Below are 13,099 nucleotides of genomic sequence, written 5' to 3'. Positions count from 1 at the left end.
ACTCTCTCCTTGATATATAGAGAACCTCTTGCAGACATACGACAGGAGACATGCACAGTAGCGCTGATACAGCCCTAAAGTGAAAACAACTTAAATGTCCATCAAGAATAGACTAAATGCTGCATTATGTATTCTTAAAATGGTACACCATACATTAGTGAAAATGAACAAAATACAGTAATCTGTAACAGCATGGAAAAATTTTGTAAACAGTGTTGAGCAAAACAGGTAGGGCACAGAAACTATAGATAGTATAATATAATTTATGTAATTTTTTTTAAATAGGCACCAATAATTCTCTATCAGTCTGGGTGGTAAACCTACAGAGAAAAACATGTAAATTGTTACCACAAAACTAAAGCTGGTGGTTAACACTGGGGGGTGAACAAGAGTGTTCCAAATGGGAGGAGAAAAGGTAGGAGTGGGGATAACAACTGAGTGCTGACAACATTCTATTTTATGATCTGGGTACTGCTGACACAGGTTTAACTTTATAATTATTCATCACATCATAACAGATTTCCATTTGCTCATTGCTGTCTTTCAGTCTGTCATGGTGGTTTTGACTTGCAATTTATTGTTGTCAATTTATTGTTGCTGGGCCAGTGCAGATCTTCAGGTGTGCAGGCTGCACTCATTCACCAGACCCTCCTTGCTCTGCAGACACAAACAGGGCAGAAGGCATGTGTCTGCAGTCGCTGAGCTGGAACCCGGGAGGGAGCGGGTGGTCAAGACTCCATCCCTGGGGTATAAGTAGGGAGGAGGAGGTGGGACCAACTGGGAATTAAGGCCCCAAGCTTCCCTTGCATGTTCCATTATCCTATTAGACTTACTTACAAACCACAAATTTAAAGGTAAATTACTTAGAATTTCAAGACAATGACCAGACAGCATTAATCCCCAAGAGCTGATCCCTTTCTAAGGGGCAGAGTCCTGTGTGACTTCAGGGTCACATGCCCATGAAGCCAGCCCAGTACCATAGGTGTATGTTTTCTGCACACCTCTACATGTATTTTATATTGTGTATGTGAATGTGTGAATGGAGGAAACGAAACAAAACAAAACAAAACAAAACAAAACAAAACAAAACAGATGATGCTTCTATTTCTTGCTTCAAGTCCCTGAGCAGTTCAGGTCTGAACAGAAGGGAAATAAGAAGATCTGAAGTGATCATTGCATTAACATTTTAAACTGTCTACCTGACTGAAGCTTATTTACCAAAATGTTCATATATCTGAATGTAGACCTGCATGTTTAAAGGATGTTTTATAAATTAAATATTAAATATCTATAATTAAGATCATGGGCAATTAATTCCACAGCATGCTAAGCAATTTAACATAATTGTCCTTGGCTATAATCTAAATGCCAAGAACCTCCTACTCTGATTCTAGTTCCTTCCATTCCACTCACTTTAACTGAAAAAAATGTAATGTTTGGTGGGGCAATTTATGAAATCTAATAAAAGTGGATATGAATAGATTAAGTTATCTAATATAGGACAATTCAGATTCCAGAAGGGAAATGGGATGGAAGGAAACCAAGTAGGTGCTCTACCTTTGATACCCTCATTTAATTCTCTCGCAGTAATACTGAAAGGCAAATACAAATGTCTCATTCCTACAAAAGAACACTGAGGTTAGGAAGGCTAAATACCCTTACCAAGGTCATCCATCTAATAAGTGGATATATATATTCCAATCAGGCAACAAACTTCTATGACCTTTCTTTGCTATCTTTTTTTCTTCTTTTCTTTAAACATTTACTGTCCATTTACTATGTGCCAAGCATGATCACAAAAATGAGTGATCAACATCCACTGGAGGCCAAAATCCTAATCCTGTGTTCTCAGTACGGTAAAGTGTGGCTATGAGGGCTTGAAATGTGGCTAGTATGAATTGTGATGTGCTGTATGTTAAATTATATGCCAGATTTTAAAGAATTTGTAAGAAAAAAAGAAATGTAAAATATGATACTAATAATTTTTCATATTGATTACGTATTAAATGATGAATTTTATATATATTAGGTTAAATTCAGTGTGTTTAAAATTTATTTCATCTGTTTCTCTTGTTTTATGTGACTACTAGCAAATCTATTTTTTTTAAGTTTATTTTTTAGAGATGGGGAGGACACAGAGAGAGGGAGAGAGAGAATCTCAAGTGGAGAGCCTGACACAGGACCTGAACTCACAAACTGTGAGATCATGACCTGAGTCAAAATCAAGAGTTGAATGCTTAACCAACTGAGCCACCCTGGCACTTCATCCAGAAAATTTAAATTATAAGTACATCTCGCATTTTGTTTTTATTAACATCATTGGTCTAATGATCCCCTTTCAATCTTGCTTCAGGGTATATAAATGAATTACATGCTTATAATGCTTAAATGTTTTATTTCAAGATTATTTTGCATAAGAAATATCTGTAATCCACTGTGGAATGTATCTTCCTGATACCATCAATATTTATAGATGATATATTCAATCTCTTGAAATTTCAGAAATTAGCTTAGCTAAAATTAGCTAAACCCTGTTGGGTTTTCCTCTTCCTGACAGAGTATATAAATGAACAGAGAAATACCTGGATTCAAGACACAGGTATTCTTGTAATGGAATAAAAAGAGCTTTTTCACATTCCTCAAATATCTCTTAGAGATTTGCTGAACACTTCTAATATCATAGGATGCATTTTTCCCAGCATGAAAATTTTTGATTGTTTAGAATTTGGTACATTAAAAATACTTTTTACATTTTCCTAAAAATGATGAGGCAAGGTGAATTTTCAGAGAAAACACTTGTGTTTTTACAAAATGTCTATTAATGTGAGCAGTGGGGAATAATGCAAAAAAGCTATATTTCCTAATATATTATTATATACTTAAACAGCAATAGAAACTAATTTATAATTCAATATAAAGGCTAACACTCTAAAATTATATATGATGTAACAATATTATTGATAAACTTGGAAGACTAATTGAAAATGTAATTCTAAAAAATATGTACAGTAGTGAGAAACACCGTATTTAGACCACATAGTATCAGATGGAGAAAAACTCAAAAATTACACAAATTTACACTACCCTTTAGTTCGTAACATTTTATGTACTACAAAATACTCACTTTATAAGCCCATCCTATATTGAATTACTCTGTTTTGTCAGGAAATATAGCCTTAAAATATCCCAATTTTAGGGGCACCTGGTTGGCTCACTCAGTAGAGCATGCTACTCTTGGTCACAAGTTCAAGCCCCACTTTGGCTGTATAGCTTACTTAAAAAAATAAAAGCTTTGAACAAAATATCCCAATTTTATATTTAAAGAGCAAAATATTCATAGATACATATAAGACAATATGAACCTATATAAAGCAATACAATAAAATGGAATGAGAACTGGGAATCAGAAAACTAATACTTGAAATTTGAGCTACTTACATACTTTTTAATATTTAGTTTCTTCACACCAATGATGGGAAAAGTTAGATGAACTTTGCCTGAAAATCCCATGAGAATCAAGAATACAACATATAAAAAGAAACTTACCAGTAAGGAGTGATACGAATTATGTTATTAGTGTATTAAAAACAAATTTATTCTATTACTTTGTTAAAACATCTATCTTTCAATTAATGTTTTTAGTAGCCATTGTGGCAAAAAAATAATAAAAATATTTTAAATATCTTAAATTACAGCTTTTTTCAAATAACTTTTGGAATTTCCTAGGTATAAAATAATAACTGACATTGTATCAACAAATGAAAGTATTTATGAGAAGGTACTTGATCATTACAGTAGAATTGGGGGAGATAGGGGATCACAGAATCAAAAAGGTAGGTAGCAATGGTCTAAATGTACACAAGGCCAGCATTGTCTCCCTCTCACTGCACCTGTTGTAATATAGTGGATTCCTGAATAAAACTAAATCTGCTTAGAATGTATAGAATTTATTATTTGGGGGCAAGAACAAGCATCTTATGAAAGGCAGCAAAAAGGGAGCCAAGAAGAAAGTGGTTGATCCATTTTCTAAGAAAGATTGGTATAATATGAAAGCACCAGATACGTTCAATATAAGAAATATTAGGAAAACACGAGTTACCAGAACACATGGAACCAAAATCGCATCTGATGTCCTTAAGGGTCATGTTTTTAAAGTGAGCCTTGCTGATCTGCAGAATAAGGAAGTTGTATTTAGAAAATTGAAGCTAATTACTGAGGATGTCCAGGGCATCTTTCCATGGCATGGACCTTACCCATGACAAAATGTGCTTCATGGTCAAAAAAGTGCAGAACATGATTGAAGCTCATGCTGATGTCAAGACTACCGATGGTTATTTGCTTCATCTGTTTGTGTTGGTTTTACTTAAAAAACAACAACAACAACAACAATCAGATTTGGAAGACCTCTTATGCTCAGCACCAACAGGTCCTCCAGATTCAGAAAAAGATGACAAAAATCATGACCCAAAAAGTGGAGACAAATGACTTGAAAGAATTGGTCAATAAATTGATTCTAGACAGCATCAGAAAAGACATTGTAAAGAGTCGTCACTTTATTTATCCACCCCATGATATCTTTGTGAGAAAAGTAAAAATGCTGAAGACGACCAAGTCTGAATTGGGAAAGCTCATGGAACTTCACAGTGAAGGTAGTAGTTCTGGAAATACTACTGGGGATGAGAACGGTGCTCACGTTGAATAAGCTGATGGATATGAGCCACCAGTCCAAGAATCTGTTTAAAATTCAGACATTTAATGGTGACAAATAAAAAAAAATCTTATTTGTGATGTTTAAAAAAAATAAGGTATTATTTTAAAAATTCTATTTTCCACTTCCAAAATGAGTTGAAAATACCTCTCTACCCTCCTCCCTTCCTATCTTCAGCCGGCTTCACATACTGTCAAAAGGCAGGAACAAAGAACATGGTTTTTCCTCCTCTAGTACTGAGTGCTGTGGACTGAATTCTGTTCCTCCCAAATTCTTACGTTGAAAGCCTACCCCTCAAGGTGATGGTAGTTGGGAGATGGAGCCTTTGGCAATTAAGTTTAGATGAGGTCATGAGGGTGGGACTCTCATGCATGATGCCCCTATAAGAAGAGACCAGAGAGCTCTCTCTCTCTCTCTGAATGTGCCCTCTCAGAAAAGGCCATGTGACAAAACAGGTAGAAGGCAGCTGTTTGCAAGCCAGGAAGACAGCTCTCATCAGAACCCAACCACGTAGGTACCCTGATCTCAGGCTTTCAGCCTCCAGAACTGTGAGAAAATATTTCTGTTGTTTAAGCCACTCAGTCTATGGCATTTTGTTTTAGCAACCCAAGCTGACTAGTACCTGAATAACCTCTGATGAGCAAGTGAAGAAGCTGGAGAGTTAGCTGCACTGGTACACGGGGAAGAATTCCCTTGTATTCATTGAGAGAAAATGAAATGGATGCTTATATCCAATTAATGAAAGAAAACTATTACATTAGACTTAACTAGAAAAAAAATTTAAGTATTGCCACTAGGTTTTAAAAAGATGCAAAGGAACAAAATTAAATTGAAAGGAAATAAACTAAGTTGTTAAGCACAGCTGTGGGAGGGTGGTGGCATTAATTGACAAGTTCTTTTTTCTTTTTTCCAAATTGTTCTTTAATATAGTTGTATGTATTTTTATAACTGAAAAAAAATGAAACCTAACATTTGGCTAGTGATCTCAATACAAAAGGAGTCTAACAGAAAGGTTTTGTTTATTTTCAGTTATCTTCACAGGGGACAAAAGCTATTTATAAAGCATTTTTTGAGTTCCCATATGTCTACCATTCTATTGGCTATTTTTTTTAAGTAGGCTTCATGCTCAGAGAGAAGCCCAATGTGGGGCTTGAACTCGCGACCCTGAGATCAAGACCTGAGCTGAGATCAAGAGTCAGATGCTTAACTGACTAAGCCACCCAGGTGCCCCTCTACTGGCTATTTTTAAAGGGTATGTGCTGCCTTCCTTAAACTCATCCATTTTATTGAGAGAAGATTCCATCACAGTAATTGATAATAATACCATATATACAGTATTTAGACAATTTTCATTGTAATGAGTAAATGCTGAAGTAAAATCAAATAACAAATATTAAGATCTCAAAGAAAGCACTCACTCAGAGCTGACCAACATGGAGAGCAGGAAAATATAATGATTACTAGAAATTCATGGAATAGAAAGCAATGCACTATAAAGAAAACCAATTAAGCCTAAAGTTGTTTCTTTAAAAATCAAATAAATAAAGTTGACAGACATTCAGCACAACTGACCCAATAGAAAAAGGAAGGAAAGGAGGGAGAGAGAGAAAACCTAAATAATTAATACAGAAAATTAAAAAGGAGACATCAGTACAAATGTTATTATGGACAACTTTGTGGCAATAATTTTGACAACTTGGACATATTACTATAAACATAACTTATAAAAACTGGCAGAAGATTAAAATAATTTCATCAGTTCCAATCTTATTAAAGACATTTAATCTATGATTTTAAAATCCCATATAAAGAAATCTCCAGGCCAAGTGGCATCATTAGTGATTTTTCCCCCAACATTTAAGAAAAAAAATAGCACAATCTTACACAAAGTCTTCCAGACAAATGAACAAAGTGGGAATAGTTTTCAACTTATTGTATAATTTTCATTACCTCAACACCAAATCCTGACAGGAACATTATAAACAAGGAAAATTACAGGTCATTTCTCTTTTCAAAATAAGTTTAAAAATCCTCAACAGAATATTAGCAAATTAAATTCAAGTTTGGTTTATTCCAAGGTTGAAGATTAGCTTCACATCTGAACATCAATGAGCATAATTCACTACATTAAGAGAACAAAGGAGAGAAATCATATAATCACCTTGAGATAAAAATAAAATCATCTGATAAAATTCAACATTGACTCATGATGAAACCTCTTCACTAAGTAGGAACTTCTTTAATATAGACAGGCTTTGACAAATACTATACATTATACTTAATGCTAATATATATAATAATTCCTTCTGAGATAGAAAATGAGAAAGCTGTTCACCATTTCTGTGTTACATTGTTCAGGGGGGCTAACAAATGCAATAAGGTAAGAAGAAATAAATAAAAGACCCAGAATAGGAAGAAAAGAACATAAACTGTCATCATTCATGGACAGCATGATTATATACTTAGAAAATCTAGAAGGATCAACAGATATACCAGATTAACTACTAGAAATTATGTTAATTTATAAAGTCTATAGAATGTAAGGTCCATATAAAAAGATTAACTGTATTTCTAGGTTGCAGAAACTGGGGTAGGGCTGAAATAAAATTTTAAATAGCATTTAAAATAGCATCAAAAACATCAAATGCACGGAAATAAATCTTTAAAAAATGCAGAAAACTATAAAATATTATTGAGACTTTATAAAGCCCTAAATAAAAGGAAAACTGTCCATCTGCAGTTCCTTTGGACAATTTGTAAGTTTTTTTGCAATTCTTGATATCTACCCGGGGACAGGCAAATCTAAACAAACATCATCTTTTTATAAAATAATGACAATTATGGCATAGCTTGTGAGATTACAGTTAAAAAAAGACAAAACTGGAGTAGTGGACAATGAGAGTAAGAAATTCAAGATTGGGGGAGAGCAAACCTACAGCATTTCATTTTATTGCCCCAAAGAGGGTAATATTTTTGTTCAATTTTGCCATATTTAAATCAATATCATTTGTTTATCAAAGACACCCTTAAAGGAAGTGAAAAGACCAGTCACAATACAACGAAAGATTAGTATCAAGAATTTAATAACACTCCAAATCTAGGAATCTAGGGTGGAAGCAAAGAGACAGGATTTGACAAGGGCAAATAAGTAGATATCAGTTGCTATCAATATTATTAAATAAATGAAATAAAAGAGGGCAACTCATGAACAAGTGATGAGAATGCATCATGACAAAAAATTAATCTATTAATCTAATTCTGGATTCCTGAGATCTAATATGAGTGTGTGTGTGTGTATATATATATATACGTGTGTGTATATATATATATATATGTGTGTGTGTGTGTGTGTGTATGTATGTATATATCTATATATGATTGATTGAAAGGAAAAGGGACAGAAGTGATACAAATTTTTTGTTGCTTGTTTGTTTTACCTAGGAGAGTTGTAAGCTACCAGGAATAGGTATGAGCCCTAAAAACAAACTACTCTAAATAATATAAAAACCTTGTGGAATCAGACTTTCTTATATTTTCTGGTTTTACTATTTTTATGCTTTCCTGCTCGTTCAGCCAGGTTTTTAATCTTATCTTTTAATATTTAACTAGCATTTTTAGGTGTTCTGTACCCAAAAGTCTTTCCTCGCATAGTTGTTCACTATGTTCTCAGAAACACATATGCACACACACACACACACACACACACACACACACACATAGAGCTGTATTTTTTTCAGCTTTATTTTTTATTCAAAATGAAAACAGCATATTTAAGCTCCATGGGTGGAACTATTTATTCTAATAAATTAGATAAATTTCTTCATTAAATAGAAAAAAATAAATATGCAAATTGGTACCACTCTTAGAAAATAAAATGGTATCTTCACTCATGGTGAGTACTTCCTATGTGCCAAGAATGATTCTGGATCCAAGGGATTTAGTAGTGAATAAATCAGTCAATACTATCCGTCTTCATGGATTTTATATTCTATCAGGAGGAGGCAGACAAAGTCAGATAAATGAAAGAAGCAACATGTCCTGAGATCTCAAATGCTAGAGGTCAAAGTAAAGCAAGTGACCTAACAGGGCTGGCAAGTATGGTTGCTGCTATAATAAACTGGCCAGGAATGGCCTTACTGGTAAGGAGGCATTTGGACAATGCCCAGAAGTGGCCAAAAGGTGATGCCTATGATATCTAAGGAAAGGAGCTTTCTAGACAAAGAGAACAACACCTACGGAGTTCCTGAGTTGGACATGTTAGGTTTGAAATGCCTGTTAAAAATTCAGGTAGACATGCTGATTAAGCAGTTGAATGTGAGATGGAGTTCAAGAGAATAACCAGGCTGGAGATATGTTTGGAGTCATCAGCACATAAATGATATTTAAAGCCACAGCTTGGATAAAATTATCAAGGGAATGAGTGTAGCTAGAGAAGAAATTCAAAAATTTAATGCCAGGCCTCTATTTTCACTAGGGTCCCAAGACTCTTAGTGGGATTTAAAAATATTGTTAGAGTTTAGAAGGTGATCTGGTGAATAGTAGTGCTCTTCAATGTCAGGTTTTGGAAATATTTCAAAGGTATAACTATTAGAGAATATATGTAGTATGATGGAAAGCAAAATCATTGAAGGAAAAGGGCTCAAGGAATGCAGAAGCCAATAAGTCAGAGAGCTTATTTATTTGGACACCCACATCACAGTTATTACAAGACTGGTGCTTGAGAAAGTCACAAGGGCCCAGGGTCTAAATTCTTTAAGATATGAGAAAATGGATGCAAATCAATAGATTACTGTAAGAAGAAGAGATAATGGAGGATATCATTTGATGACATGGGATTCAAAGATGAATTCATGTTAGAGAATAGGAAGGGACAATGGTCTGTGAACAGCATAAGGAATAAGGTCACTACTCCATCTCCAATCCCAGACAGGCGAGGTGTGGGAGAGAGAACCATCACCACTTGAGACAACAGCAGAGAAAGAAATGTCCTCAGGGCTAGGGACAGAGCACGGATTTTAGTGAGACCAAGAGCTGAAGGGAACACTTAGCAGAAGAGAAAGATTTAGGGCTTTTGCTGGTTACTGGCTATGATTTCAGGGAGGAGAATAAACAGTTTCTAGGAGCAAAAAGGATAAGGGATAAGGTCACAAAAGAAGGCATACAGAATTAGAGAGAAAGGGAGTGGGACTTTGGTGATAAGAGGCAACCTGGAAGTCCTAGGTGTCTTGTGGACACTGATGTAGACAGAGTTAAAGGTCATACTTAATGAGATTCATCCCAAGGGTCCCAAGGCTGTGAACTTACCAAGTAGGGTAAGGTAAGAAATCTTGCTAAGAGCAAAGGCTGGGGTTGGTCCACTTCTCTCCAATCAATGATTATGTACAGAGATTTTAATATCTGAGAAGCAACCCTACAGGTAAGGGAAATATTCTAACCTTTTGTTCTTTTCATTGAAGATAGTTTCATTCTTTCCTTGAAGATTACAGATGACGAAACTAAAGCCCAGAGAACTGGGGTAGCTCCTACCATGGGCCTATTCCCTTAGAATCATAAAGATGGAGGTAAAGCTCTGAAATGACTGGTGAAAGGGGTGCTTTAAGAATATCAATTTCAGTGTGACCTACCAAATTCATTGAAATAGCAAGTAAACAGGCAGATTCAAGGTCTAGAGCAGGATGCTAGCAATGATAACGACAAAAATAGTTGAATTCAGGAAAGGTCACAGTGATTGTGTTTATACATTAACAATAAAACTCACTTCCTGAGTTCCATGCTGTGATAGGGTTGAGTGTGTGGTTAAGAGGTAGGTCTTGTGCTTCTAGTAATAAATCCTTTAGGATATATGCTTTACTATTTACATCTAGGGAACTGAAATTAATAGTCACAGCTCAATTTTATTAAGCACCAGGATGTATGGTATACATGTTATAAATATAATCTAAAAATTTTGAGGTTGGTATTGCTATTATTCCTCATGTAATCAATGAGGAAACTGACTCATAGAGTGATTAAGTCACTTGGATGAGGTTTCCAACTAGAAACTGGCAGAGCCAGAATTCTAATCTCATTAGAATGACTAGAACAACTTCAGTGCCTTCACTACTGTGCTATCCCGTAGCCCCCTTACCTGAAGTTTCACTTTCTATGGTTTCAGTTACCCACAGTCAACCAAGATCCAGAAGCAGATGATCCTCCTTCTGACACACTGTCAGAAGGTAAATAGAAGCCTAATGCTGTCATAATGTCTATGTCATTCACCTCACTTCATCTCATCAATAGACATTTTGTCATTTCACATCATCATGGGAAGAAGGTGGGTGTAGTACAATAAAATATTTTGAGAGACAGACCACATCCATGTAACTTTTATTACAGTATATTCTTATAACTGTTCTATTTTATTATTAGTTATTGCTAATCTCTTACTGGGCCTAATTTATAAATTAAACTTTACCATAGGTACGTGTGTATAGGAACACACATAATATATATATAGGGTTCGGTACTATCTCAAGTTTCAGGCACCCACTGAGGGTCTTGGAATGTATTCCCCATAGATAAAGGGGGACCATTGTACCACTTTAAAAGGCAAGGCTTCAAGTAGTATAAAGTATATATATTTCTATATATATAACATATAATTATTATGTGTCATACATAATAATATATGTAAGTCAAATGAATAGAAATCTTGACTTTGTCTTAACTCCCATGTTCTAATTTCCTTTCCTTTTTCCTTTAATAAGAATAACTTAAAGGAAGGAAAAAATAAGATAAAAACAGAGAGGGAGGCAAGCATAAGAGACTCCTAAATACAGAGAACAAACTGAGAGTTGCTGGAGCAGAGGTGGCGGGGCGGGGCGGGGGCGGAGATGGGTTAAATGGGTAAGGGGTATTAAGGAGGGCACTTTTAGGGAGGAGCACTGGGTGTCATATGTAAGAGATGAATCACTGGGTTCTACTCCTGAAGCCAACACTATGCTGGACGTTAACTAACTTCAATTTAAATTTTAAAAAATTATGTATTTATTCTAAAAAAGAATTGGGCAATTTTAATTTAAGAGCCCAGTAAATTATCATACACCTCTGAGAAAACCACAAGATCTGCATTCTCCACAATTTAAGCTACATCCTCTTATTAAAGAGACCTCAGCGACTGTTTCAGACATTCAGTGAAGCTATAACTTACTAAACAGTGTTAATACTGATGTCCAGAAAAAGCTTTGTTGGACAAATTTGTAGACTAAAGCTGTAAAATGAACTAAAAAATTAACATGAATTTTAAAAAGTATTCATAAAGTATTGATTATTTTTCACCCAAGACACAAAGCCAGGATCACACCTAGGTCACACCTAAAAAAAAAAATCAACATTTTTCACACTTCTCTGATAGTTAAGTAAGTCCTGGCCACAAACTTTCAGATATTTCTTACCTTACCAAAAAAAAAAAAAAAATAAAAATAATAATAATAATAATAATAAAATTGCTATTATAAAAGAGTTGTTTGCCTGAAAACAAAGCAAAATAAAACAAAAATTCATTTAAAACAAAGCACTGGTGAAATTTCCACTCTTATTTTATTAAAAATACATTTCATTTTAAGGAAAAAAGAACTATACTGTAGCATTTGGAAATAATATTTTATTGAAAATTTTAATACTTTCAGCATGTTTAACCTTCCAACTCCCCATGAAGTTATATGAGTATTGAGAGACTTATATCATAAAACTAATAATCTGCCCAACAATTTGCTTTTAAAGCATATAAATGAAATGCATAACATTTTACTTATTTTTATGCTATCTCTGCAGTCTACACATAATCAGTGTAAACCAGAACCATAAAAGAAAAGTGTCCAGTGCCCTTTTTTTGCAGGTATATATTCATTGTTGTTTTTGTATTTTATTTCCCCAAATTCATCTTTTTCTTTTAGCCTATAATGCTGAAAGAGATACACAGATACATATAGAAAAATATTCCATTTGGGTGGCTTCTTTTAATTTGTCTTCATTCATTCATTCATTCATTCAACAAATGTTTATTAATGCCTAATATGTGCCAGTCACTGTGATAAGACAAGGAGCCTTCATCTCCCATGAAGTTATTATGGATCTATTAGTAAATATTCCAAATATGTCAGCAGAACATTTTTGCATGGACAGAACCTTTAGCAAACCTCAAAGCACATCCTGTAGGTGACTGCCCATTCTGCAGGCCTTTGACTCAAAATTTCATAATAATCTGTAGCTAGTAATTGAGATTCTCTCAATAAACATTTTAGAAAGATTTTGTCTTTTCTTTAGCACTAAAAAAAAAAGAAAACAAACAGTGGTCAAACTCCTATGGAGTAAGTTTCATGTAGATGGAAAAAGACTTAAATTTCTACATTC

The 13,099-nt window shown here is 34.4% G+C and overlaps 1 protein-coding gene and 1 pseudogene across 6 annotated transcripts in view; one reads left to right on the top strand and one right to left on the bottom strand.

Moving 5' to 3' along the window:
• The window catches only part of IQCM (IQ motif containing M), a 648,904-nt gene that overhangs the window by 503,794 nt on the left and 132,011 nt on the right, over nt 1-13,099 (bottom strand). The gene's annotated exons all lie outside the window — the stretch shown is intronic.
• On the top strand, nt 3,623-4,741 carry LOC106983567 (40S ribosomal protein S3a-like; annotated as a pseudogene).

Source organism: Acinonyx jubatus, chromosome B1 (genome assembly GCF_027475565.1).
Source record: "Acinonyx jubatus isolate Ajub_Pintada_27869175 chromosome B1, VMU_Ajub_asm_v1.0, whole genome shotgun sequence".
Taxonomy (NCBI): domain Eukaryota; kingdom Metazoa; phylum Chordata; class Mammalia; order Carnivora; family Felidae; genus Acinonyx; species Acinonyx jubatus.
This window is presented reverse-complemented; position numbering and strand designations above follow the sequence as displayed.